The sequence below is a fragment of the Drosophila ananassae genome (genome assembly GCF_017639315.1).
Source record: "Drosophila ananassae strain 14024-0371.13 chromosome Y unlocalized genomic scaffold, ASM1763931v2 tig00000153, whole genome shotgun sequence".
NCBI classification, from domain to species: Eukaryota; Metazoa; Arthropoda; class Insecta; order Diptera; family Drosophilidae; genus Drosophila; species Drosophila ananassae.
In genome coordinates, this window is record NW_025319087.1 from 151,947 (window position 1) to 178,883 (window position 26,937).

The 26,937-nt window shown below is 41.4% G+C and overlaps 1 long non-coding RNA gene across 1 annotated transcript; it reads left to right on the forward strand.

Annotated features, from left to right (window-relative positions):
- The first annotated feature begins 8,474 nt into the window (after window positions 1–8,474).
- LOC116655219 lies at window positions 8,475–9,726 on the forward strand. The gene is made up of 2 exons (XR_004310365.2): window positions 8,475–9,076; window positions 9,155–9,726. It is a non-coding gene; the product is annotated as an uncharacterized LOC116655219 (long non-coding RNA).
- The last annotated feature ends 17,211 nt before the right edge of the window (window positions 9,727–26,937 follow it).

Below are 26,937 nucleotides of genomic sequence, written 5' to 3' on the forward strand. Positions count from 1 at the left end.
CTAGGTAAAAATATCACGTGTGTATTACATTTATCACAGGAGCAACGTCGACGAGCTGCTTTAAATCGTAGCAGGGCTCGCTACGACCAAAATGCATCCCAAATAAGGGTTCGGAATTCTAAACACATCGCCAATGTTTGCGCCAGTAACCCAGAACTGCGGGAGGAAAGTCGGGCACGTGAAACCGCAGCGCGGACCACTTGGAGACGAAGTGAAAGAATCCGTAACCTATCGAATTCGGGATGCTGAAGGAAATGCTCATCGACGACAGGATCTTGGCTACCGAGTCCCAGAAAGGAATCGCGACATGGAAGCACGTGCGACTCGCCGAGAGGACCCCGTGGAGCGCCGACGAGAGCAGGTGCAAAATACTACTGATCATGGCACTCGGAAGACCGATCCGGAGTACTGAATTCCCGAATGGATTCGGGATTTGGAGGCACGTGCGACTCGCCGAGAGGACCCCGAGGTGCGCCGACGAGAGCAGGTGGAAGATACTGCTCACCATGCTGCTCGAAGGACCGATCCGGAGTACCGAATTCCTAAACGGGATGCAGCAGCACGCGCTGATCATCGGCAGGATTCAGAGGAACATGCAAGGGAACAGGAGAGAAATACTAAGGAGCACCGACAACGACGAAGGAATCCGGAAGAGAGGCAGCGTGAACGGGAAATGGAGGCCAATAACAGGAGATCAACCAGGACAAATCCCATCGCAAGATCACAGGAGGAATGGATGAGCACATCTCAACCGCGGGAAACACGACAACAGCGGGGGATTCGGGAGGAATAAATTCGATAAATGGCAGAGGATTGGCTAATAAACTTTAGGATGGATCAAAACCGATTGGATGCCTCCCAAAAGCCAGTCACAACGGAATATGGACGCAAGAGCAGAACTTTCGGAGGATGAGATGGAACAGGAAGGAGAACTACAGCGTCACAGGATTCGATCATCGGCGAGGGATAAGGTAAGTGGATTATACATCTTTGCTATCTCCTCTTAATTTCCCCTCCTAAACGTTGGCAACGCTTTCTATTTGTCGAGAAAATTTTCCAGTCCGTCCGGCAAATATAATTTTTGCAACACCTGCCTTGAAAAGTACCCTATTTTACCGAGTAGTCCTTTCATGAGGATTATTTCCCTCGGCTATGAAAGGCAATGTAGTATCCGAGGCGCAGTAGTGAACGTCCAAATTTCAGTTCCTGACATTGTGACTGCGCTTCCGCAATCTTTCGACTCTACTCATGTCATCCAAGTCCATTTAAAAGGAGGCTAGAGTACGCTCTCGATTTAATGACTGAAACTATTCGACCCGCTCGGGTCCTTAAAGCTGTACGGTACTTAGTGAGTACCGAGCTTTACAGAAAGCACAACATTTCACTTAACGAGTCATGGCTAGCACAACTTCAAGGGAGTAATGAAATTCCTTTTATTGCGGATGAATCTGATCGCGAAGATGTAGAGGCACTTCTTCAGCAGCAGCACCAATCCCAATATCCTGTAGAGCGCGAAGAAAATTTAAATCCCGGAGGCCATGAAACATTATTAGAAAATAATGATACTGCAATTCAACGCCTTGCATTGGCACTTGGCCGCCAAACAAGCTTAACGCTTGACAAAGATGCAGAGGAACTTTCATTTCCCACTATTTCTTGCGGAGAAATATTTAAAGGAAATACAGCCTATGCGAAAAAAGCCAGATCCCAAATCCGTTTTTATGACCGTCGTTGCGCTGTGGTTCCTAAAGTTTTATAAATGTATAAATTTCACAAAATGCAGCGTTTACAAAATTCCATTTCCATTGCTTTACGCAAAAAATCCGGAGCAGTTACCGCTCGTAATCTGCGAGATGAGTCATTTGTACATGGACTTGTGCAACATGATGATGGTTACCACATCCTTAAAGGCTTACGGTCTGCACCAGCTCATTGGGAGGCTGACAAAAAAGGAAGTGATCGCCATGATCCGACAACTTTGGGTTGCCAAAGTTTTTTATTACACTTTCCGTTGCTGAAACTAAGTGGAATGAACTTTTAGTTATCCTTTCTCTTCTATTGGATAATAGGGTTACAGGCGAGGAAGAAGCGGAAGTTCTTTCCAGCTCCGAAAAGGCTCGGTTAATCCGATCCGATCCAGTGACGTGGTCTCGATACTTCGATGACAGGTTGCAACAGTTAATGAAATTTTTTAAAACCGATATATTTGGGGAATTCAATCTTTCCCATTTTTATTGGGGAATCGAATTTCAGCACAGAGGATGTCCGCATTCTCATGGTATGTACTGGCTTGCTGGTGCTCCTAAGCTCGACGACACCGAAAATACCGAGCAAGTAATAAACTTTATCGATAGGTTTATCATCACAAATGGAGACGATCCTGAACTACAAGAAGTAATTTAGTATCAACGTCACAAGCACAGTTCAATCACAAGCATGTTGTGATTTGGAGTTGATTGGAGCCGCATAGATTAGGGTTCAATTAAACCCAAAATTAAATATATTGAAACCCTGATTTGAAACGCGTGTATTTATTCGGCAGCTATTAAAAACTATTAATAGCACAACATTGGTGACCCCGACGCGATTTCATCCCGGTTTATTATTGTGATCGGCATTAAAAGTGCCCAGAAAACGCCATTGTTGTTGTTGTTACAAGTTGCATTTTAATTGAAGAATGGAGTCTGGAGCTGAGACTATTGGAGCTGCTGCCGCAAACCGGGAAGGATGCTGCGGAGAAGAGCAGAGGTGGCCTGCCAGAAGATGGAGGCGCTGCATCATAAGGTGAAGGCTGCGGCGCGGACTGAGGATTGTTCCATTCTGGCGCTGGAGTCAGTGGAGAAGCGTTCGCGTGAGCGCTTCACCGCGCTTCAAGAAGAAATGGAGGAGCTTAATTTTAGCGATATCGGGAGTGATCTGTATTGGAGATTCTCGCAGCTGACGACTGATGTGGAAGTGGAAATTCAGGTGGAGTTTGCCTAGCGCTCCATGAGAATCGCTGCCCACTCCACACTTCTCGACGGGGCCAGTGTATCGCCAATGCCATACAAGCCAGCCCCCCCTTGCCACCGTTGCCGATGCCAACATTCAGCGGCAGCTATGCCGAGTGGCCGGATTTCTGCGCCCTTTTTAAGACCACGATTGTCAGCCATCCCCACCTAACGAAAATGGAAAAGCTCCGGTGGCTCATTTCATGCCTGCGCGAGTCAGCCTTGGATACGGTAAGAGCTCTGGAAACTACGATGTGGCCCTTGACCTAATGCGCAATCGTTTTAGTAATCGGCGTTTAATATTTCAGTCTCACATTAATGAGATCCTGCAGCTTCGTGTGGTCGAGCCAGGGTCTGTTGCTACTTTGCGGGAGCTATCGGATCGGTTCAATGGGCATATGCGGGCCCTTATTAGTTCCGGATCAGCTGCCGAGATCCAAGGATGCTTGCTTATCCAGATTATCCTGCAGAAGTTGGATCCTGCCACAAAGGCCAAGTGGGAAGACACTCTCGCCGGAAGCAACGACAGCCTTCCGTCTTGGGAGTCTTTGGCATGATTCTTGGAGCAAAGGTGCCGGACTCTTGAATGCGTCGAGTTTTCTTTGGCGGTGTCTGTGTGGTATTGGCGCCCTGTGTGGTATTTCGGTGCACGAGCTTCCTTCTTGTTCAAGGTTTAGTGCTTTGACAATTGAGGAACGGTACGACGAAGTGCGGCGTCTGGCTCGCTGCTTTGTTTGTCTGGAGGATGGCCATCTCGCTCGCGGATGCTCAGCTTCCCGCTGCTCGACGTGCAATCACCGTCATTATAATTTGTTGCACCCTCGCGGGCAGATTTCACCCGCACGAGTCTCCCGACCCATCGGTGCCGTTTCTGTTGCGAACTCATCCCGCTCAATCAACCCTGTTATGAACCAGGATCGCAATGCTGAGCTAGGACTCCTGCCAACAGCCAATGTGCTCGTTCGTGGTCGGATCTGGAGCCTTCTTGCCTTGCCGAGTTTTATTGGATTCCGGTTCACAAGTGCACCTCATCTCGTCTCGGCTGGCGAATGAACTTCAGCTTGGCCGTTACAAATGCTCCACAACGGTGGCCGGTTTCGGCGGCGCTGGGTTTGAAACGGATGGAGCATCCGTTAATGTGTGCTTTAAGTCCCGCCTTAACACGTATTCAGTGGAAATTATGGCTGTTGTAGCTTCACAGCTAACGGACTATCAACCTAGCCAGGACACAGATGCTTCGCGCTGGAAGATTCCTGGCAATTTGGATCTAGCTGACCCTAACTTCCACAAAACGTAGCGAGTGGACCTGTTGATTGGAGCCAGCTTATTCTTTGACCTATTGTCGGCTGGTCAAATCTAATTAGGTCACGGGCTCCCCATTGCCCAGAATACTCGATTTGGCTGGGTGATTTCTGGACGCGGTGAACTTTCACGGGATGTGTCGTCGCTCTATGCTGGGAAAGACAACCCAAGGAATAACCACTGGAATGATGTGACTGCTGCCCCTTCCAACAGTGTTATTGAAGGCCCACCCTTCAATGGGGGGAGGATGTTGGGCCAAACAGCCACCAAAAAGTGCATTTAAAATAATCATAAAATGCTTAGCTGCAGCTGTTGTTGTCAGCATGTATTCTTCTCTGTTTTGTCTCCCAGTTTCGCATGCGCTTTATTGGTATTTGTAGCGTATGCGCTTTGGGAAGCTTTGGTAGAGCTTCTGCGCAAGCTCTTGAGGTTGCGTTTTGTTGTGATTTGGAGTTGATTGGAGCCGCATAGATTAGGGTTAAATTGAACCCAAAATAAATATATTGAAACCCTGATTTGAAACGCGTGTATTTATTCGGCAGCTATTAAAAACTATTAATAGCACAACAGCTTATAATAGAGATATTCTAGGCTTACACAGAGCTAATATGGATATTTAATTTATCCTAGATACCTACGCCTGCTGTAGTTATATCATTAACTACATAAACAAATCAAACAGAGGCGTATCGCAGTTGCTCCGTGAAGCCATGGTACGACATGGTGGCTTTGTTGGTGAGCAAGGTCAGTTTTTTCTCGACCTCGTCATAGTATTGCAGTAGGGTCCCTGCCTGAGAGTACCCTTCTCCTGCTCGATAACGTGAATCTGGCGCTTATCACTGTACGTAAAGTCGATTCGATTTATAATCGCTTCGAAATTCAGCACAGTGCCAAACGAGGATAGCACGGCATCGGCAGGGCCTCTTATTTTACTCCTAATAATTATAACGGCCTGATAATGGCGAGAGCTATTTACATAGTTCCTAAAAATATAATATGTGGCTATGCTTCCTGCGCTCCCCTAAATTCGGACAGGCACTTGACGGCATTTAGGTGCTCGTCACATTTTACGTTGTCCCTTATTTCTTACGCTTCTATATCGTTGGAAGGGATTACTCATGTGGAGCTGTAGCTATGTATACAACCGACCGAAAAAAAAAAAACAAATTCATGCACGTATGCCCCCAAAGGCAATTGGTAGGGTGAGGGGGCTCGCGAGGGCTGAGCCTTCGTTTTAGTTATGTGTGCGGGCTAGAGGCAAGGTGAGGGGTACGCGGGGACTGAGTCTCCGCTATGACACAAAGAGAAAAATAAAAATAACAAAGTGCGACACACTGCATGCGCCCCCAAAATGGAGTGGGGAAACAAAGTGGAAAAGGAAAATAAATAACCAAGAGTGCGCAGCTAATACCAGGAATTTTTGTGTAACATAAGAGACATATAAAAGCTGAATTAAATGCACACAACTATATGAATTATTATACCCTTGCAGAGGTCAAAAGTGTGCAACGCAGTGAAGGAGACATCTCCGACCCTATAAAGTATATATATTCTTGATCAGGATCACCTCCTGAGTCGATATGAGCATGTCCGTCTGTCCGTCTGTCTGTTTCTACGCAAACTAGTCTCTCAGTTTTAAAGCTATCGAGTTGAAACTTTGCACACATCCTTCTTTCATTTGCAGGCAGTATATAAGTCGGAACGGCCATAACTTTGGGGTTTTTTAAGTTAGAGGGTTGGGACTTTCCACACATGTTATGTTTGACAAAAATATCTTATGTACAAAATTTCATAAGGATCGGCCGACTATATCCTATAGCTGTCATAGAACGATCGAAATTGGCATAACTTTGGTGTTTTTTAAGTTAGAAAGATGGGATTTGGTACAGATTCTATTTTGGGGAAAACCATCTGATCTGCCAATTTTCATAAGGATCGGCCGACTATAAACGATCCGCTATATATCTAATAAAATAAGATAGGTGGCGCCACCTAGCGGACTGCGACTGAACTGCAAGGGTATATCAACTTCGGCTCCGCCCGAAGTTACCTTTCCTTTCTTGTTTTTGATTGGAATTTAAATTTTGAGTTAGCGACTTTTTTTGTCTTGGTTATAAAAAAAAAGAAATGCAAACAATATTGGGAAGTAAATATCCCAAAAATGGTTTATAAAAAATTTGTATAAAATTTGTATTGTTTAATTATTTGTTTGTTTAATTAAATTTGTATAAAAATACGATGCTAAACCGTCATGCAAATAATGGAAATTAATTAATGTAAAAAATGTTAAAGGGGCTGCAGTTTTTTAGCTGCCAGTGTAAGGAACACAAAGTTATGTTGGGAGTTACTAACTCCGTTGTTACCGCCCTTGAGGCTGAGTAACCAATTTTACAAGTGAATTGAATTTTACGGCTTGTGCCGGAGTTCAGGTATAGGAGTTCTTTATTGTGTGAGACTCAAGTATAAACTGAAACTTAAAGCTAACAAAAATGTATTTCATAGCGCCACGCAAATATGCAGTGTTTGCCGGTTATGCACGAGCATCCGGCCAGACGCTGTGTCAGCAGTTTGGCCAGAGCGAGCTCTTAAGTAATCGGACATTGCCGTTGCGCGAGACTCAAGTATAAACTGAAACTTAAAGCTAACAAAAATGTATTTCATAGCGCCACGCAAATATGCAGTGTTCGCCGGTTATGCACGAGCATCCGGCCAGACGCTGTGTCAGCAGTTTGGCCAGAGCGAGCTCTTAAGTAATCGGACATTGCCGTTGCGCGGTTAACTGGAGTTAATCCAGTTAACTTATATATTTTAATATTATATTTTAATTATATATTTTAAGGTCTATTTGAAATGAATAAACAAAACATTTGATTTAACATATTGAATTATTAAAAAAAAATAATATAATAAAAAAATTTTACCACTCGTTACTCCTGGGCTTTTTATTTTGTCTAGGCTCTATTTTATTGGATTTAAGTTGAAGTGGGAGTTGATCACGTGTGAATCATTAAAAGGGGGCCCATAAAGTGATAACTTGTTGAAGTGTTGAAGTGATAACTTTACAGGGCTTTAGCTAATTAAAGTTTTTATAGTATTAAAAAAAGAGAGAGCCGCAACCTTCATTCTTTTGGCGATTAGTTAAGGACCAACTTGGAGAAAAAATAAAAATAACAAGAAAGGAAAGCTAACTTCGGGCGGAGCCGAAGTTGATATACCCTTGCAGAATTTTCTATAAAGTTTAATCCATTAAAAAAAACATATTTAGCCCATTCAATCAAACACACCCAGAGTAGGGTTTCACGTGACAATTTCAAAATATTTATATCCAATAATGGGATTTTGTGGGACTAACGATCATAACAAAGTGCACAACAGGTATCACAGGTATGAACCGTAAAACAACACGACACCTATAATAACAGGTAATAGCTTATTTCTTATTGGTCGAGTTTGGAAAAAATGATACTAAAAATTGTGACTGCAAATATTTATAACCCCAAAATTGCACAACAGGTAGACATAACACATGGTTTTTATTGCCGTTTAAAAATGGGATGAAATTGTAGTGAAAAATGTAGTGTTGTCTTGAAGGCTCCCCAGGTTTGTGGTCGTGTTCCCAGTTTTATTGATTACATCGCTTGGTTTGAAGGTTTAGCATATCTTTATTTTATTTAAGGTTTGCTTTGTATTCGGAGCAGTTGTTGTTGCCGCTACGAGCTCAGGAGTTTCTTATTTTACAAATTTACTTATGAGTTAAAGGAAGTCTAAGTCTCGTAGCTGCGCTGCCCAAAGCGGCAGCGGAGAGACGGTTATGTATTAATAAATCTAATATATAAAATTATCGTGTCACAGTTTTCGTTACCATACTCCTCCGAAACGGCTTGACCGATTTTGATGAAATTTTTTGTGCTTATCCGGTATCTATGAGAATCGGCCAACATCTATTTTTCATCCCCCTAAATGTTAGGGGTAGTCCACCCCTAAATTTTTATTTTTATTTTTTAGACAAAATTTTTAATTTCTCTTTTTTCTACAATAATAGTAGGCGCCGGTACGTGATACATTGTTTGACAGCTACTCAATTGTTCTCTGCTCAGTTAATTTTATGTGACAAACCGATATTGTGTTTACTGAAAAATTGTGAAAAAAATTTGAAAAAATGTTAATTTGAAATTTTCTCACTTCTCAAATTTTGCGGGAAATTTTCTCACTTTGATTAATTACAATTTACGATGCCGAGGAGAAGACGGCCTGACTTAGGTCGTCGTAGTCAATTAAATGTGCGAAGAGCTACCTCAAGTGCTAACCGCACAGATCAAGAAAATAGTCGTATTGCTATGTCAGAATTGCGTTCTTTAGTGAGTGGCAATGTAGGAGATAGGCTTAGAATGCAACGAGTTCGTGCACATTAAACACATCAACAGCAAGCTAGACATAATGAAACTAAGCGAATCCGCTTAGTTGAACGAGCTGCATTCCACTATGATCCGGCAATTGATTATTGTGCCGACAAATCAGTAAAAATTGGGGATATGAAAACAATTTGTAAATATTGTAAGGCGTTAAAGTACACTGGTAAATCTACTGGATTATATTGCGCTGAAGGCAAAGTAAAATTGCCACAATGGGTCCCACCACCAGATCCTTTACGCTCCTTAGTTTCTGGGATTGGAAATGATTCGAAGCACTTCTTGACCAACATTCAGAAATATAACAACTGTGTTCAGATGCCATCATTTGGTGCTACACATATTATACAAGCCAATTTCATGCCCACTTTTAAGGTATTATATAAAAATATTCAAGTTTGTATTCAAATATATATAGGAAATAACTAATGCCCAAATTTTGAAAAATCACAGATACAAGGACAATTTTATCACTTACTGGGAACTCTGATACCACTACCTGATGCAGATCATCAATTTTTACAAATTTATTTTATGGGCAATTCAGATGCGGAAATTAATATTCGTTGTGCTCACAAACCAACAGTAAAGAGAACCATTGTCCAACAATTACAAATGTTTCTTCATCAGAATAACAATTTAGTAAACATGATCAAAGTAGCATTGGATCGGATGCCATCTGATAGCCATAATACTGGAAGACTGGCTGTGAAAAGACTGATGAATAACGTCATTGAGACAACAATCATAAAAGGAAAATACAAAGGAGAGGATGTCTTGATCCCGCGGATACCAATGATTCCAACGGACACACCATTCGATTTTAAGCGCTTACAATTTCCAGTACGTCTGGATTTTGCGATGACTATAAATAAATCGGAAGGACAATCGTTAGAAGCTTGTGGAATCAACTTGGAGTTTCCCTATTTCGCGCATGGAAAATTAGACGTCGCGTGTTCGGGCGTCGGAAAACCGTCTTCTTTGTTTATTTAAGCACCACAAAATAAAACAAAAAATATAGTTTATGAGAAAGCTTTTAATTAATTAACACACTGTATTTTAACAGTGTGTGTCTGTGAATATCAAATTTAAATTTTATAAAAAGCCAGTATTTCAGGAAAACTCTTTATAAGTAAGCAACATGGTGTATCGAAAATAATTATAAAACTTTATGGTTTTATTCAATAAATGAAGTTGAATAAAATAAGAGGGTACTCTTTAATTTTTGGGATTGAAAATGATTAAAATGATACCTCCGCGACCCTTAATTTTAGCTATCTTCAGTTCTAACTGTATCAGATAATTTTTTTAAGTTTGAAAACTTTTAAGTTTTGTCACAAAAGAAGATTCTGAACGCAACAAAAAAAAAACAACAGCTGGCAGTACGAAGTCTGCCGGGTCAGCTAGTATTTATATATGAATATATATTTATGTTATGTTCGCTTAGGCGGAGGTATGTGGACATGCATAAGGTCCACTCGTGTTACATATATGCGGACATATGCACTTTTCGGCGTACAGCAAAGGCACAGCGGGCGATTCAAATTTTGGTGCACTTAGGTTTATGACCGAGACCTTGGATAACATAAACACTGCGACAAAGTGTTACAGTGTGTACCCTTTAAGTACTCTTGGTACAGTGTGTGGTCGGTATATAAATATATGATATTAATAGTTCATATTAATAGTTGATATTAATAGGACTCAGGGGGACCGGCCGACCCCTCAGTTTTAACCAGGCTTATCATGACAAGCGGGCTATGTCATGATGGACGAACCCCTTCCCGCCTACTCGTGGGTCCAAAAATGAACGACAATAATAATAAAAGAAAAACAAACAGTGGAGAACGGAACTCCCTAAGAAAGTCCGAAAATGGGATCTCGGATCCGTCAATCTCCAAGGCAGATAGAGGCCAAAGAGATGCTGGGATGGCGAAGCTCCCCACTGAGGGACAACATCCGGAGGCGAGCGGCGCCGATGTAGGGGGAGATGCCAAGGCATCGACCCCCAAAACGCGGCCCACTATGGGACCACCGAACGGTGTGGGGGGGGAAATCCCCGAATCGAGCTCCTCTCGCACCGGCGGCAACCCTAAGGAAGGCCCCGGTCCGACGACTGCTGGCCCCCTGCAGCGGAAGGGCTCCTATAAAGATAGGAGGAGAGCGGCCTTCCTGATGAGGGCAGACCCATCGGCGGAGTCCAATCCCGATCAGGCTGAAATAATAAAGATGGGCGAGGGAAATCCTGCCTGACTCTCAGCCAGCGAGGGCTCTTGGTGGCGTCGGCATGGAGGAGGACTCATTGCTGGGCTCCGACACCGAGGCGGAGGTTACTGTGGTGGAGAATCTAAAGGATGTCCCTGACATTCCTGCAGATAAACCGCCGCCCTCCTGCTCCATCTTGCAGAGAATGGAGCTGACGTGGCCCTCATCCAAGAACCCTGGATCCACGGAGACAGGATTCTCGGTCTGGGGGCGTCGGACTTCAGGCTGTACACAGCCGATGTAACAGGTAAAAAGCGAGCATGCATACTCGCAAAGAAAAGCATTAATACCTTCTTGCTACCAAATTTCAGCAATGAAGATCACATAGCCGCATCGATAGAGGGCCCAGACGGCCATCTAAAAATATGCTCGGCATAAATGGGTCACGACCACCTAGGACCTCCACCCCATTCGCTACTCAGGCGGCTTGTGGAAGACAGCGCAAGGAAGGACATCGACCTAATAATAGGATGCGATGCCAACGCTCACCACAATTAGTGGGGAAGCACTGACACAAACGAGAGGGGTGAGTCAATTTTCGATTTTATCCTCAGCTCTAAGCTTCTAGTGGGTAACAGAGGTTCAGAACCCACCTTCGTAGTCAAGAACAGAAGGGAGGTTCTTGATGTCACATTATTCTCGCACTCCCTGGCTGATGCAATCACCAGCTGGAGAGTCCTTGACAAACACTCATTTTCAGACCATCGCCAAGCTGAACTTAGGCAATATAACAAAGAATTGCGCAAGGCAAAGAGGGTTGCCTGGGCCAATTTCTGCACCAACATTCAGGAGACATCAGAGGCCGCCCGCCTAAGAAAGATTCGCTCTACTACAGCCCCCATCGCAGGTTACATTAAAAACACGGAGGGGTGCTGGACAACCTCAAGCCTGGAAACCCTGGAGACCCTTATCAACGCACACTTCCCGGGTTGCTCATCGGAAGGAACAACCCAGGTGATGCGTAGCCAGGGTCACCAGGGCTCGCTCAACTACCTACTTAGTGACAGAAATCTTAAATGGGCAATAGACAGTTTTAAACCCTTCAAATCTCCGGGACCGGACGGTATTCTACCAGCTCAGTTATTCAGAGCCGGTATTAACCTAAGGAAATGGATTAAGAAAATCTTCAGCACAGTCTTCACTACTGGTATGATACCAAAGGCATGGCTGTGCACGAAGGTTGTATTCATACCCAAGGCGGGGAAACCATCCCACTGCACCCCCAAGGACTTCAGACCTATAAGTCTGTCTTCCTTTCTCCTTAAGACTATGGAAAGACTCTTAAGTCTCCATCTACAACTTAACATTAACCCAAATGACATCTCATGCTCTCAGCATGCTTATAAAAGGGGCCGATCAACTGAAACAGCCCTGCACGATATCACTATGATCGCCGAACGAGCGATTAATTTCAAGGAATACGCACTTGTGGCTTTTCTAGACATAGAAGGGGCCTTCAACAACATCTTACCGTGCTCAATAATCGACGCACTGACGGGACTTCGAATAGACAACCGATCAACTCACCTAATACGGCAGATCCTGGTTAACAGGAGTGTCGAGGCTACTCTTGGAGGTTCGACTATTCGAAGATACGTCAAGAGGGGCACACCACAAGGAGGTGTACTCTCACCACTACTCTGGAACGTGGCGGTTAACAGCCTACTGCGATCCTTAGAGGGTGGCGGATGTAAGATCATTGCGTACGCGGACGATGTTGCTATTGCCTTCGTGGGGAAATTCCCACAGACGCTATGCGACCTAATGACAGGGAAGCTCGAAGTTCTATCGGCCTGGGCGCAAAGGAACGGGCTGGGAGTCCATCCGTCTAAGACAGAGCTCGTGCTGTTCACCTGGAAGTACAAGATACCTAACCAAAAACTTCCGAAGCTCCTAGGAGAAACACTAGTTCTTAGTGATAGTGCGAAGTACCTAGGTATCACTCTAGATAGGAAACTGGACTGGAAGCTGAACACCGCTGATAGGACTAAGAAAGCGGCAATTGCACTCTATACCTGCCGCAAGGCGGTAAGCCTGAAATGGGGAATGTCTCCGAAGATGGTCAGATGGTTATACACAGCGATCATCAGACCAATTCTATTCTATGGTGTCAGTTCAGGAAGGTATGGTGAAAAGTTCAGGAAGACGCAGCGCATAGCGGAAGTCTGTATAACAGGCAGTCTACGCACTACGCCTAGTGATGCCCTAGACACCATACTTGACCTACTACCAGTTGAACTGATGGGGGTAAAGACAGCCACTCTGGCCGCAATAAGACTGCGGGAGGCAAACCTATGGAGCAAAAATAGTTTCGGTCATACCAGATTGGACCTACACCATTTCATGCCTGAGGGGGGTACGGATTACTGCGTGCCCGTCGACCAACCCACCACTAACTACAAATCCTTAATCCCCTCGAGGGAGGAATGGGATGCCCGGATACCGGGACCGGAGGGCTCCATTCATATCTACACAGATGGATCAAAACTTAACGGCCAGGTGGGAGGCGGTTACTTTTGCGAGCATCTGAGCCTAAAGGAGTCCTTCAGACTCCCCGACCACTGCAGTGTTTTCCAGGCTGAAGCAGTAGCCATTAAGGAAGCACTTGAATCCCCAGCTCTAAGGGGCAATCGGGGCACAATATGTATCTTCTCAGATAGTCAAGCAGCGCTCAAGGCACTTGACGGATTCTCATCCAACTCCAGGACAGTCAATGACTGTCGCAGATCTCTCAACGAGATGGCTGAACAGCATGACATCTACCTCATCTGGGTTCCCGGTCACAGGGACCACGAGGGAAACTGTGCTGCAGATGAACTAGCTAGGGCAGGGACTACCAACCCTCTCCTACCGGAGAAAGAACTTGTAGGCATACCCTTGGCTACTTGCAGGCTAAAGTGCAGAGAGTTTTTCGACCTGGCAGCCAATAGGAAATGGAGTAATCTCCAGACCTGTAGAACATCACGTCTGATCTGGCCGACACGCTCTCAGAAAAGATCGGCGAGACTTATTGCTCTGACTAGACCGGAATGCAGCCTAGCGATTGGGGCAATCACTGGGCACTGGCTGATAGGCGAACACGCGCCCAGGCTAGCAGTCCCCCACAATGATTTCTGCAGGAGCTGCAGGGATGAAGAGGAGGTAGAATCGGTATCGCACCTCTTATGCCACTGCCCGGCACTCGGACGCAGCAGACTCAAACACTTCGGGTCCGAAGAACTCTCGGACCTTAACGATCTCTCAGAGATCTCTCCACGCGGATTGGTTGCCTTCATAAAAAAAGCAGGCTGGGACCATGGGCCGCCATAGGTAGTCTAGGCATATATATGCACCCTGGTAGACAGGAACGGGGGGGTAGCATCTCGGTGAAACCCTTGCTCCAGCGGCAGCACAAGGAGCCCTAGCGGCTCAAGTGGAAGCGAGGGGGTATTCTATGACCCCCTTGCATCACCGCCCTAACCCAACCTACCTAACCTAATAGTTCATATATGTGCATATTACATCTCCCTCCTTTTGAAAAATAACGTAATATAATGAAGTTATTTTCTAACATAGATTGTACAAAATTTAATAAATGATGTTAACAATAAGTTTTTTTTTAGTGTTATATTCGGCATGCTTATTTTTCTCTTTTTTTTTTTTTTGTTTATTTATTTTTCTTTTTTTTTATGTATTTATGTATGGCCATACGTAATATATTTATGAAATGTTGATTGATTATGAAATAAAAAGTTTTAATCTATCTTTATGTACTATTTGTTTTTTATTTTTATTGTCTGATATAGTCATATTATCCCTATCTCCTATTTGTTCTACCTTATAGGGGCCTGTATATTTAAAATCTAGCTTATGTCCAGTTTCATTTTTTAATAAGACCTTATCTCCTATTTTCAACTCAAAATCTAAACTAGTTTTGTCGTAAATTATTTTTTGTTTTATTTTATGAGATTCTAGCATTAGTCTGGCTCTCTTAAATGCCTGTTCTAATCTGAATTTTGATTCCTTAGCATAATCTTCTATATTATAAAGAGGTTTTATGTTTTCTATGCTATTAAAATGCTTTGGACAATAAAGCAATAGACAAAGTATTGTAGCCATACATCCCAACCCGTTTTGTCAACTGAGATGTATGAACGAATGTACTCATTGAGTGTTCTGTGGCTTCGCTCCACGGTACCTACAGTTTGGTGATGATGTGCAGTAGAAGTTATGTTTTCAATATTTAAATTTTTACATAGACCTTCAATAATTGAATTTTTATATTCCGTTCCCATGTCCGTAATGAGCATCTTCATTGGACCATACTTTAGAATAAAATCTTCAAATATAGCTTTTGCTACCGTATTTGCACTTTTATTTGGTATTGGTATCGCTACCAGGTATTTGGTTAAATCGCATATGAGTGTTACTGTATACTCGTTTCCATTGTTTGATTTTGGTAGTGGACCAACCGTATCTACAATTACTCTATCGAAAGCTCTTTGTGGAGTTTCAGTTATAGTTAATGGGGTCTTAGTGTGTTTAGTTGTTTTTGACTTTTGGCATTTAGGACATTTCTTTATGTACTCTTTTATGTATTTTTCCAGTAATAATGACACTGGGCCTTGGCCAAGGTTTTAGTAATGCCTGTATGACCACCTTGTATTGGATTATCGTGAAATGTAGACAATATAGCTTCTTTTTCTTTATTATTTTTTATTACGGTCACCGGGTTGAGTAGCGCTACTCTTAATGATTTCAATATATAATTGCACATATTTTTAAAATTATCAATTGAAACATGTTCAAAGATATTTTCCCACGGTGGCACTTTAAGTTGGCTGATTTTGTGCATACCGGCTCGCTTCTCAAGCCTTTGAAAGAATTGACATAAGTCAAGGGTTCCATTAGTATACAAATCGCTAACATTATATATTGCTGTAATTTTCCTTCCGTGCTTAAATAAACACATATTGTCATTTACATGCAAGGTCACTACTTTACGTACTTCATCATTGTTAATGACTTCATATACGTTGGGCTTTGAAGCTTTTTCTATGAATTGCTTATGCAATTCTATTTTTTCTTTTCCTGCGCAGGATTTTTGTCTACTTTGGTTTCTGGTAGTGACTTTCAGAATTTTAGTGTTTAAATGTATGTTTTTCAAGTCGGTGATTGCTATTCTAGACAGCGCATCGGCCACATAATTATCTTTACCCTTTAGATACTCTACTGTAAAATTATATTCCTCTAATTCAAGTCTCATTCGTGTTAGTTTGGAACTGGGATTTATCATTGAAAATAAATAGGTAAGTGCTCTGTGGTCTTTTTTGACAGTGAAGTGTCTACCATAAGTATATGGTCTGAAGTATGTTATTGCCCAATGAATAGCTGCTAATTCTTGTTCTGTAGTGCTCTTGTTGCTTTCACCTTTCGTAAAGGATCTTGATGCGTATGCAACTGGAAGCTGTAATCCATTTTTATTCTGAGTTAGTACTGCTCCACAAGCGTATTTGCTAGCATCTGTAATTAAGCAAAATTCTTTGCTAAAATCTCGGTATTGCAACAGAGTTGGGTTTATTAATGCTGATTTTAGATGTTCGAAAGCGTTTTGACATTCTGTTGTCCATTCGAATTTTACATTTTTCCTACATAATCTTGTTATGTGACGGGAGTATTCTGCAAAATTCTTTATGAAACGTCTGTAATAATTGCAAAATGCGACGAATCTTCTAGCGCTGTCCACATCATGTGGGACTGGGTAATTTTGAATGACGTCGTATTTTTTGTCGTCGGGCAAGATTCCTTTATTTGTGCATTTATGTCCTAGGAAGGTGACTTCATGCATGAAAAATGAACATTTTTCGGGATGTAACTTTAGGTTGTGTTTCCTACATTTCTCGAAAACATCAGTTAGGTTCTTGAGCATGTGGTTTTCGGAGCAACCTATGACTATTAAGTCATCCATGTAAAGAAATGCTTGGGAAGGCTCCAATCCAGAGAAAGCTATAGTCATCATTCTTTGAAAGGAGTTTGGCGCTATTTTTAAACCGATTGGTAATCGCGTGAAACGATATGAACCATTGTTCGTTGAAAAGGATGTTACATCTCGTGAATTTTTTTCGAGTTCAATTTGGTGAAAACCGGACATTAAGTCGAGACATGAGAATGTCATCGATTCTAGGGAGTGGAAATTTATCAGATAAGAGTTTTTTATTAATTTGACGATAATCTATTACTAATCGCCATTTTTTACTTTCTGAATTTGGGAGTGACTTTTTTGGTACTAGCCCACTAAGTGGGCTATTATAAGGTGATACAGAGGGTTCTACTATTTTATCATAAATGAGTTTTGGGACTTGTTTTTGAATTTCGTCTTGTTGACTATGAGGGTTTCTGTAATTTTTTGTATATACGGGTTCATCATCACTTAATCTCAGTTTTTGTTTATAGAAATTATTTGTAGTGATCGCTTCGGTTTCTAGTCCGAATACATCACTATACAGGGTGCATAATTTTGTAAGTTGATCATTGAATTGAGGTTGGAATTTTTTTGTAAGTTGGGATAATACAATTTTTTTACGGTTTTCGGGGTCTGTTTTTACTACCTCGTAGTTTAAAAGTGGTTCATGATGAATATTTTTAATATTAACTACCTGAACTATATTTGTGGTATTTAGTAGTCTTACATATGCATTCTGGACTGTTGCTATGGTATTTGCTATATAGATACCTTTATGAATCTCTTGATTCGGAATCAGAACACTATTTTCTTCGGAGTTTATCTTAACTTTTCGGATGACTTGGGATCTTGCTGGCAGAATTAGGGAGTTGTTGCCAGAACTGTATGTTATCGGAACATAAATTGGATATTTGAGATTTTTTGGTCTAATTACAAGCCAGTCTTCAGAAGACTTGAAGTCTAATTGACAATTGTACCTTTTGATAAAATCTATTCCCAGTATCCCATCACAAGGAATAGCGAATTGCACATTTACTATATGGAAATCATGTGGGATGATGTACTTAGAAGTCTGAATTTCAATAGAAGTTATGCCTTTTGATTTGGTAACCTCTTGGCTTATACCCTGTATGTTTATGATATGATTATCTTGAATGTTTTGAAAATTATCAGAATTTTCCTTTAATATGGAAATTTCTGCACCTGTATCTAGTAGAAAAATTAATTCTTTTCCTGTTGCTGATTTTATGAAACTAACGAACGTACTTTGACTGAGATTTATAGTGTGAATCTTGTTATTTTTTACTGACGTGTATCTAAAGGTGTTTGTGAGTTTTCCGAATTCGTTTGGGCTATCCTTATATTGTTATTTTGGTTGATTGAATTGGCATTACCTGTCATTTCAGTACTGCATTGTATGTACTTTGTGACGGCTTCATTCATAGTTATGAAAGTGCCTGCTTCCAATATTGTTTTGAGGCGGCCATGCTCACAGTTTTTAACCATTGTGGTTATGGCCTCCTTGGTACTGAATTTGTCAGCGTGTTCGGCCGATAGGCCTTCGTCAATGTACGAAGCTTCTAGGAGCTTTCTTAAGTTGTCTATTTCCGTCGTGAATTTTTCTGCAGTTTTGCCTTTCTGGGTTGTTTTCGTCATTTTGACTTTAATTATGTCAGAGGTTTCTCCGACTATAGTGTCTTGTAGTTTTCTGATTATTGCTTCTATTGTTATTTCATTTTGGACTCTGTATAAAGTTGATCCAATTATTTTGGATTTAATTACTTCTACAGCCAAATTCTCGAATGTGCCTTTCGTTAGGTTAACTAACCTCAAAGCTGTTATAAATCTTTGAAGGTGTAACCTTTGCCCGTTAAATTCCGGGATGGCATTCGATATTTCTTTAATGTATGCCCTTTGGGCAATGCTCTCGTCAGCCATTGCGGTTGGTTTTAATTCTACAATGCTGTCGTTAAATTCAGAGTCGGACAAGTCCTGGTCTGATAATTCAGATTGAATAAGGACTGCCGGAACCGTAAGGTTGTTAATATCGCTTTCTTCTATTTCTTGTTGGTCAATAACTTCTTTTGATTCTGGTTCGTCACCAGCTTCAATTGTTATTGAAGTATTGAGAATAGTAGGTATTGAAATATCAAGCTTGAACCTTTCTTTAACAGATGTTAGATTAGATCTTAGTCTGATCAAAAACTTTGATACTCGAGACCAGTGATCCGGATTTAACATTTCCTTGTGTTCATATATTAATATTCGAGCTTCATTAAAGCATTTAACTAATATTTCTACGTGTTTATTGACCGTTGTTTTTTGTATCGGTCTATTCTGTGTTAGTGACTTATGAGATTTGTCGAATTCTGCTTTAATGCTTAATAGTTCTTTCGATAATTCATTCCATTCCATTATATTAAGGGTATGAATTATCTTTTAGAAACCATCATAACAATCGTTCTACCTAAAAGTAGATGCTCGTCTATTCTTGATTTCACTAGCACACCCGGAATTGTTGTTAATACTATTCCTTTTTGCGTTGCGGTGCAGTGAAACAATGGTGAAACGTGGCACACTAACTGGGGTTGTTGATACTAACTGTTTGATCCTTTCTTTGAAATAGGGGTATTTTTCATATGTTTTGTCTATGGCTCTTTGAGTACTCATATTTGAATTATTTTCTTTTAAACTTTCTTTATTTTATTTATTTTTATTTTATTTTCATTGTACGTAAAGATAAGATTATTCATGAACATATAAAATCATTTTTTTTTTTTGTGTATATATCATAGGTGCATCTTTAATATATCAGAATTTGGCATTGAGCGTTATTTTTTTTTTTTATGTCTAAAAATTAATTTTTATTTGTTTGTTATTTTTTTTTTATATTTTGTCCAGATCCATAGACTGGCTTTTATTAATCGCTCTTTTTGTTATACATTTATTATGAAAAATGTATGCTTATACAAAATGAATGCGATCAAAATGAATACAATAATTGATAATAGGATATTTGTCAATTCTGTTCGTAGTGCTGGAGTCAATTTTATTTATTACATTTACTGTGGAGTCCACTTGTTTTACATCTACTAAACCCATTTTGGGTATTTTCTCTAGAATTGGTATATAGTCGTACGATTTTGTATAATTGAATTGGTTTGTGTGAATTGTATGATTTAATTTATTATTTATTTGCCATTCAGTTTGGCTCATTTAAAGACTTGCCTTATTTGGCTATGTCTATATTGTGTTTTAATTTATATTATGTATAACATTTTTTTTTTTTTTATATATATATTGGTAGTTTTTCTTTGTTGTTCATTGTATTTTTTTTTTTACATAAAAACCTGCCTATTTTTTGTATGGTTTTCAGGCCACACGCTAATCGGGCAACTTTAATGTCGCTCGATTTTACAAAGGATTCTTTATACTAAAAAAAATATGCATCGCAGTGCAATACAAAAAAATATGCAACGCAGTGCATGGGGAAAAAAAAATTTTGCGCTCTTTGTAGCGCTGTCGGTTTACTGTTCCGGGCTTAGCTTGAAGCGCTAAACGGGGCCGGTGCTGGCTGCACAGGCTTGTCTTCCTTATTTGGTTGTTGGGGCACCGGTGCTGGCACAGGTTTGTTCGCAGAAGGGTGATTCCAGGGGTCCTCTGCAGTCATTGGGGCATTTTCTCTTTATTCTCGGTAATTCCTGTTTTGGTGGTGGATTAAGTATTATCTTGTCTTAGGTGGATGTGTGAGTGGTTTTATTATTTCTTTGCGTTAATAGGTTTTTGATGTGTTCAACTTCGGCGTGTATTTTCACCGAGTTGTTCCACTCTAATTTACTTCCGCTATTTAGTAGCTTCAGTAATTCAGCCTTTCTGGGTTTTAAACGTTTAACCACGCCACTACGTTTAGCACACATCACACTCTACTTACTGCGATATTCTGTTTTCCATTTAGATCATTGGAATTCCATTTAAAAGTGGCTGCTGATGTGTTTGTTTTTTTTTTCTCGTTGATGTTTTTTTTTTTTTTTCAGTTGGAGATCCTATGGTGCCTTCTGCGTTGGGGATCCTTCGATGTCCTTTGGTCCTGTCACGGTCGCCATGTAGTGTTATCTTGAAGGCTCCCCAGGTTTGTGGTCGTGTTCCCAGTTTTATTGATTACATCGGTTGGTTTGAAGGTTTAGCATATCTTTATTTTATTTAAGGTTTGCTTTGTATTCGGAGCAGCTGTTGTTGCCGCTCCGAGCTCATGGGAGTTTCTTATTTTACAAATTTACTTATGAGTTAAAGGAAGTCTAAGTCTCGTAGCTGCGCTGCCCAAAGCGGGAGCGGAGAGACGGTTATGTATTCTTAAATATTTATATATGAATATATATTTATGTTATGTTCGCTTAGGCGGAGGTATGTGGACATGCATAAGGTCCACTCGTGTTACATATATGCGGACATATGCACTTTTCGGCGTACAGCAAAGGCACAGCGGGCGATTCATATTTCGGTGCACTTAGGTTTATGACCGAGACCTTGGATAACATAAACACTGCGACAAAGTGTTACAGTGTGTACCCTTTAAGTACTCTTGGTAAAGTGTGTGGTCGATATATAAATATATGATATTAATAGTGCATATATGTGCATATTACAGCGTAATCCAAAAGGATAAAGGTACAATGTTTTATTATTTTGGACGTTACCTAACTTGGCTATATATTGGCAGATCGATTAATCCGCAGATCAGTCAATGACAAAAATTTATCGAGTGACGACGTTACTCTGGCAGATATTGCGAAAATAAGTGTGGAAAAAGTATTTTTATACCTGTGAAAATTCGAAAAAGGAAATAGTGTGTTTTAAAAAAGGCTTTTCAAAATATATTTGGAAAAAAGTTTGGTAAGTATTTTCCTAATAACTCATAAACTTTCAGCTTCAAATTTCTTAATTCCATATTATTTACGTTTCTATAATAATTAATTTCCATAATTTTCCGTTTGTTTAAATTTTTCAGCTAGCACTAGGTAAAAATATGACGTGTGTATTACATATATCACAGGAGCAACGTCGACGAGCTGCTTTAAATCGTTGCAGGGCTCGCTACGACCAAAATGCATCCCAAATAAGGGTTCGGAATTCTAAACACATCGCCAATGTTTGCGCCAGTAACCCAGAACTGAGGGAGGAAAGTCGGGAACGTGAAACCGCAGCGCGCACCACTTGGAGTGGAGTAACCTATCGAATTCGGGATGCTGAAGGAAATGCTTATCGACGACAGGATCTTGGCTACCGTGTCCCAGAAAGGAATCGCGACATGGAAGCACGTGCGACTCGCCGAGAGGACCCCGTGGAGCGCCGACGAGAGCAGGTGCAAAATACTACTGATCATGGCACTCGGAAGACCGATCCGGAGTACTGAATTCCCGAATGGATTCGGGATTTGGAGGCACGTGCGACTCGCCGAGAGGACCCCGAGGTGCGCCGACGAGAGCAGGTGGAAGATACTGCTCACCATGCTGCTCGAAGGACCGATCCGGAGTACCGAATTCCTAAACGGGATGCAGCAGCACGCGCTGATCATCGGCAGGATTCAGAGGAACATGCAAGGGAACAGGAGAGAAATACTAAGGAGCACCGACAACGACGAAGGAATCCGGAAGAGAGGCAGCGTGAACGGGAAATGGAGGCCAATAACAGGAGATCAACCAGGACAAATCCCATCGCAAGATCACAGGAGGAATGGATGAGCACATCTCAACCGCGGGAAACACGACAACAGCGGGGGATTCGGGAGGAATAAATTCGATAAATGGCAGAGGATTGGCTAATAAACTTTAGGATGGATCAAAACCGATTGGATGCCTCCCAAAAGCCAGTCACAACGGAATATGGACGCAAGAGCAGAACTTTCGGAGGATGAGATGGAACAGGAAGGAGAACTACAGCGTCACAGGATTCGATCATCGGCGAGGGATAAGGTAAGTGGATTATACATCTTTGCTATCTCCTCTTAATTTCCCCTCCTAAACGTTGGCAACGCTTTCTATTTGTCGAGAAAATTTTCCAGTCCGTCCGGCAAATATAATTTTTGCAACACCTGCCTTGAAAAGAACCCTATTTTACCGAGTAGTCCTTTCATTATTTCCCTCGGCTATGAAAGGCAATGCGGTATCCGAGGCGCAGTAGTGAACGTCCAAATTTCAGTTCCTGACATTGTGACTGCGCTTCCGCAATCTTTCGACTCTACTCATGTCATCCAAGTCCATTTAAAAGGAGGCTAGAGTACGCTCTCGATTTAATGACTGAAACTATTCGACCCGCTCGGGTCCTTAAAGCTGTACGGTACTTAGTGAGTACCGAGCTTTACAGAAAGCACAACATTTCACTTAACGAGTCATGGCTAGCACAACTTCAAGCGAGTAATGAAATTCCTTTTATTGCGGATGAATCTGATCGCGAAGATGTAGAGGCACTTCTTCAGCATTAGCACCTATCCCAATATGCTGTAGAGCTCGAAGAAAATTTAAATATCGGAGGCCATGAAACATTATTAGAAAATAATGATACTGCAATTCAACGCCTTGCATTGGCACTTGGCCGCCAAACAAGCTTAACGCTTGACAAAGATGCAGAGGAACTTTCATTTCCCACTATTTCTTGCGGAGAAATATTTAAAGGAAATACAGCCTATGCGAAAAAAGCCAGATCCCAAATCCGTTTTTATGACCGTCGTTGCGCTGTGGTTCCTAAAGTTTTATAAATGTATAAATTTCACAAAATGCAGCGTTTACAAAATTCCATTTCCATTGCTTTACGCAAAAAATCCGGAGCAGTTACCGCTGGTAATCTGCGAGATGAGTCATTTGTACATGGACTTGTGCAACATGATGATGGTTACCACATCCTTAAAGGCTTACGGTCTGCACCAGCTCATTGGGAGGCTGACAAAAAAGAAAGTGATCGCCATGATTCGACAACTCGGGTTGCCAAAGTTTTTTATTACACTTTCCGTTGCTGAAACTAAGTGGAATGAACTTTTAGTTATCCTTTCTCTTCTATTGGATAATAGGGTTATAAGCGAGGAAGAAGCGGAAGTCCTTTCCAGCTCCGAAAAGGCTCGGTTAATCCGATCCGATCCAGTGACGTGCTCTCGATACTTCGATGACAGGTTGCAACAGTTAATAAAATTTTTTAAAACCGATATATTTGGGGAATTCAATCTTTCCCATTTTTATTGGGGAATCGAATTTCAGCACAGAGGATGTCCGCATTCTCATGGTATGTACTGGCTTGCTGGTGCTCCTAAGCTCGACGACGCCGAAAATACCGAGCAAGTTTTCTTCGCAGACAATTTTCCGACCGACTGCTCAATGCTTATAATAGAGATATTCTAGGCTTACACAGAGCTAATATGGATATTTAATTTATCCTAGATACCCACGCCTGTTGTAGTTATATCATTAACTACATAAACAAATCAAACAGAGGCGTATCGCAGTTGCTCCGAGAAGCCATTGCAGAAATAAGCCATGGAAATATATATATTAAAAGGAAATTGCAGCACCTAGGGAACAAGTTTATTAACGCTTCAGAAATATCAGCCTAAGAATATTTCGGGCCTGCATATGTCGGAGGCAAGTGAAGGTACAATTTTTATAAACATCCAGACAAACGAGTCCGATTGGCACGCTCAAATGAAAAATTAGAGCGACTACTATTTTTGAGCGTAATATTCTTGACCGTATGTGCAGAGGCATGAGCAGCTGGAAGGAATTTGTTTAGCAGATTTTGCAGCTTGGTATAGATTTCATAAGCTCAACACACGATCTGCCGCTAATCATAGTGAGGACTATGATGAAGCAAATGATTTGAAGGTTGATGTTGAGGACGAAGTTGCTGAGCAAAACTTTCCACTGATGGACGGGTCTGGTTACGTTAAGAAACGTAAGCATCCCCTGATTCTTAGATGGGTTCGCTTTAGCATTAACTCTTCACCATCGGATTATTTCCGAGAGCATTAAATGCTCTTCTATCCTTGGCGAAATGAAGAAGCTGAACTTCTTTCCAACGACGTTGAAAACACATTCAGAACTAATCATGAATCTATTAGGATCATGAAAAGAAACTATGATGTGTTTGATGATATGGAGTTAGAAAGAGTTCTTCAAGATTTGCAAGAGGATAGGGGGGATAATAATCTAAATTTGGAAGAACCTGCCTCCCAATTTTTAGACGAAGAATTTAGAGCATTAGCAGTGCCTAATATAGAGCGGAACTTAAATATTCTTCAGGATGACAAAGAAGAAGATGGCGAACTTCAATTAATTAGACTCCTCCCGTTAGTTTCCAATGATGACCTTTGCTCGATAACTCGGACCCTCAACTACAAACAATTATATTATGCACATGTAATGCAAAATGTTTTTTGTAAAAATATATTTTACGAATATGTTGGTGGAGGGGCCGGTGTAGGAAAAAGCAGACTGATTTCAACCATATATCAGTCTGTGATTTGGCGAGCCAATAAGCTTCCTGGTGCTAAGGAATCGGCAAATGTGTTATTATGTGCTCCAACCGGAAAAGCTGCTTAATCAGGCCCCAGGTCCATTACGACCTTTAATGATAATAGATGAAATTTCCATGATTGGTTCCATGGCTCAAAAATGCTTTCATTTTTGGATCAAAGGCATCGTCCAATTTTCCGATTATCAGGCGTATGTTTTGGAGGAAAATCTATTATAGTTTTTGGAGACCTTAAGCAGCTTTCCCCAGATGGAGACAGTTGGATATTTTCGGAGAGAACAAATAATCCTTATAGCGTTTCAGCAGGAAATAGCCTATGGAGCCACTTCAAGCATTTTGAGCTCACTGAAATAATGCGTCAAAGAGGCGATCATGCAATTGCACAAGCCTTAAATAATTTATCTGAGGCTTGTATGACAATTGCAGATTTAGAGCTCCTAAAACAAATAGTTGTTTCACCCAGCGAAGTTCCAGATGATGCCATTCATTTATTTTCTTCTAACGAAGAAGTAAACCATTGTAATTCCATTAAATTTGCGCAAATTGGGACTGAAAATTGTATATATTTATAGAAATTAGTATTATGCTTGTAGATTTAGAAAAATTGTTTTATTTAAAAAGGTGCAATTGATGATTAACTTTATTTATTGAAATGAAAGATCTGGCTCAATCGCTTGATTTCGCCGGATTTGGACGGGTGGTTTCTCCAGTTTTAGTCCTAAGTCGTACAGCGCGGACCATTCCATCCTTCCCTGGATATGTTTCGATGACTCTTCCCAAAGCCCATGCTGGCGGGGTGTGAGAATCCTTAAGGAGCACGATGTCATCTTTGGCAATGTTGACCGATTTGTTCATCCACTTTGGCCGATGCTGAAGTGATGTGAGATATTCCAAGTGCCATTGTTTCCAGAAGCCTTGCGGCATAGCTTGAGTCTGTTGCCAATAATCCAAACGGTTGATTGGTACATTTGATACATCGCCTTCTGGTACTGTCGTGTAAGGACGACCAATGAGTGTCCTCAGTGTCCGTAGTTGAGAATAGTGGACGTGGGTTGACCACAGCTTCTATTTGGGCGAGAAGTGTGTGCATTTTCTCAAAGGTGAGGATATTCTTGCCAATGACTCTATGAAAATGCAATTTGACTGAAATTGAATGAAATTCCAGTTGATTCCTTCGTCTGCCAGGGCCTTCAGTTCGGCGTTGTTGTGTTCGTCTGACTTCAGAAGAGTTTGCATTTCGTTTAATGCCCTTTTTGCCCCGACGAAGTTTCGCCCGTTGTCGCTATACATTTGCGAGCATTTTCCGCGGCGAGAGATGAATCGTCTGAGTGCCACCAAGAATGTATCGGTTGTAAGATCTGTAGCCAATTCCAAATGCAAGGCAGAAGTGGCTAGGCATACGAATAGACAGATGTAACCCTTTTCCTTCGTCCCTTGTGGACCTTGAGGGTGATTGGCCCGGCGTAGTCGCAGCAAGTGTTTGCAAACGGAAATGCCTGTCGAACCCGGACAGACG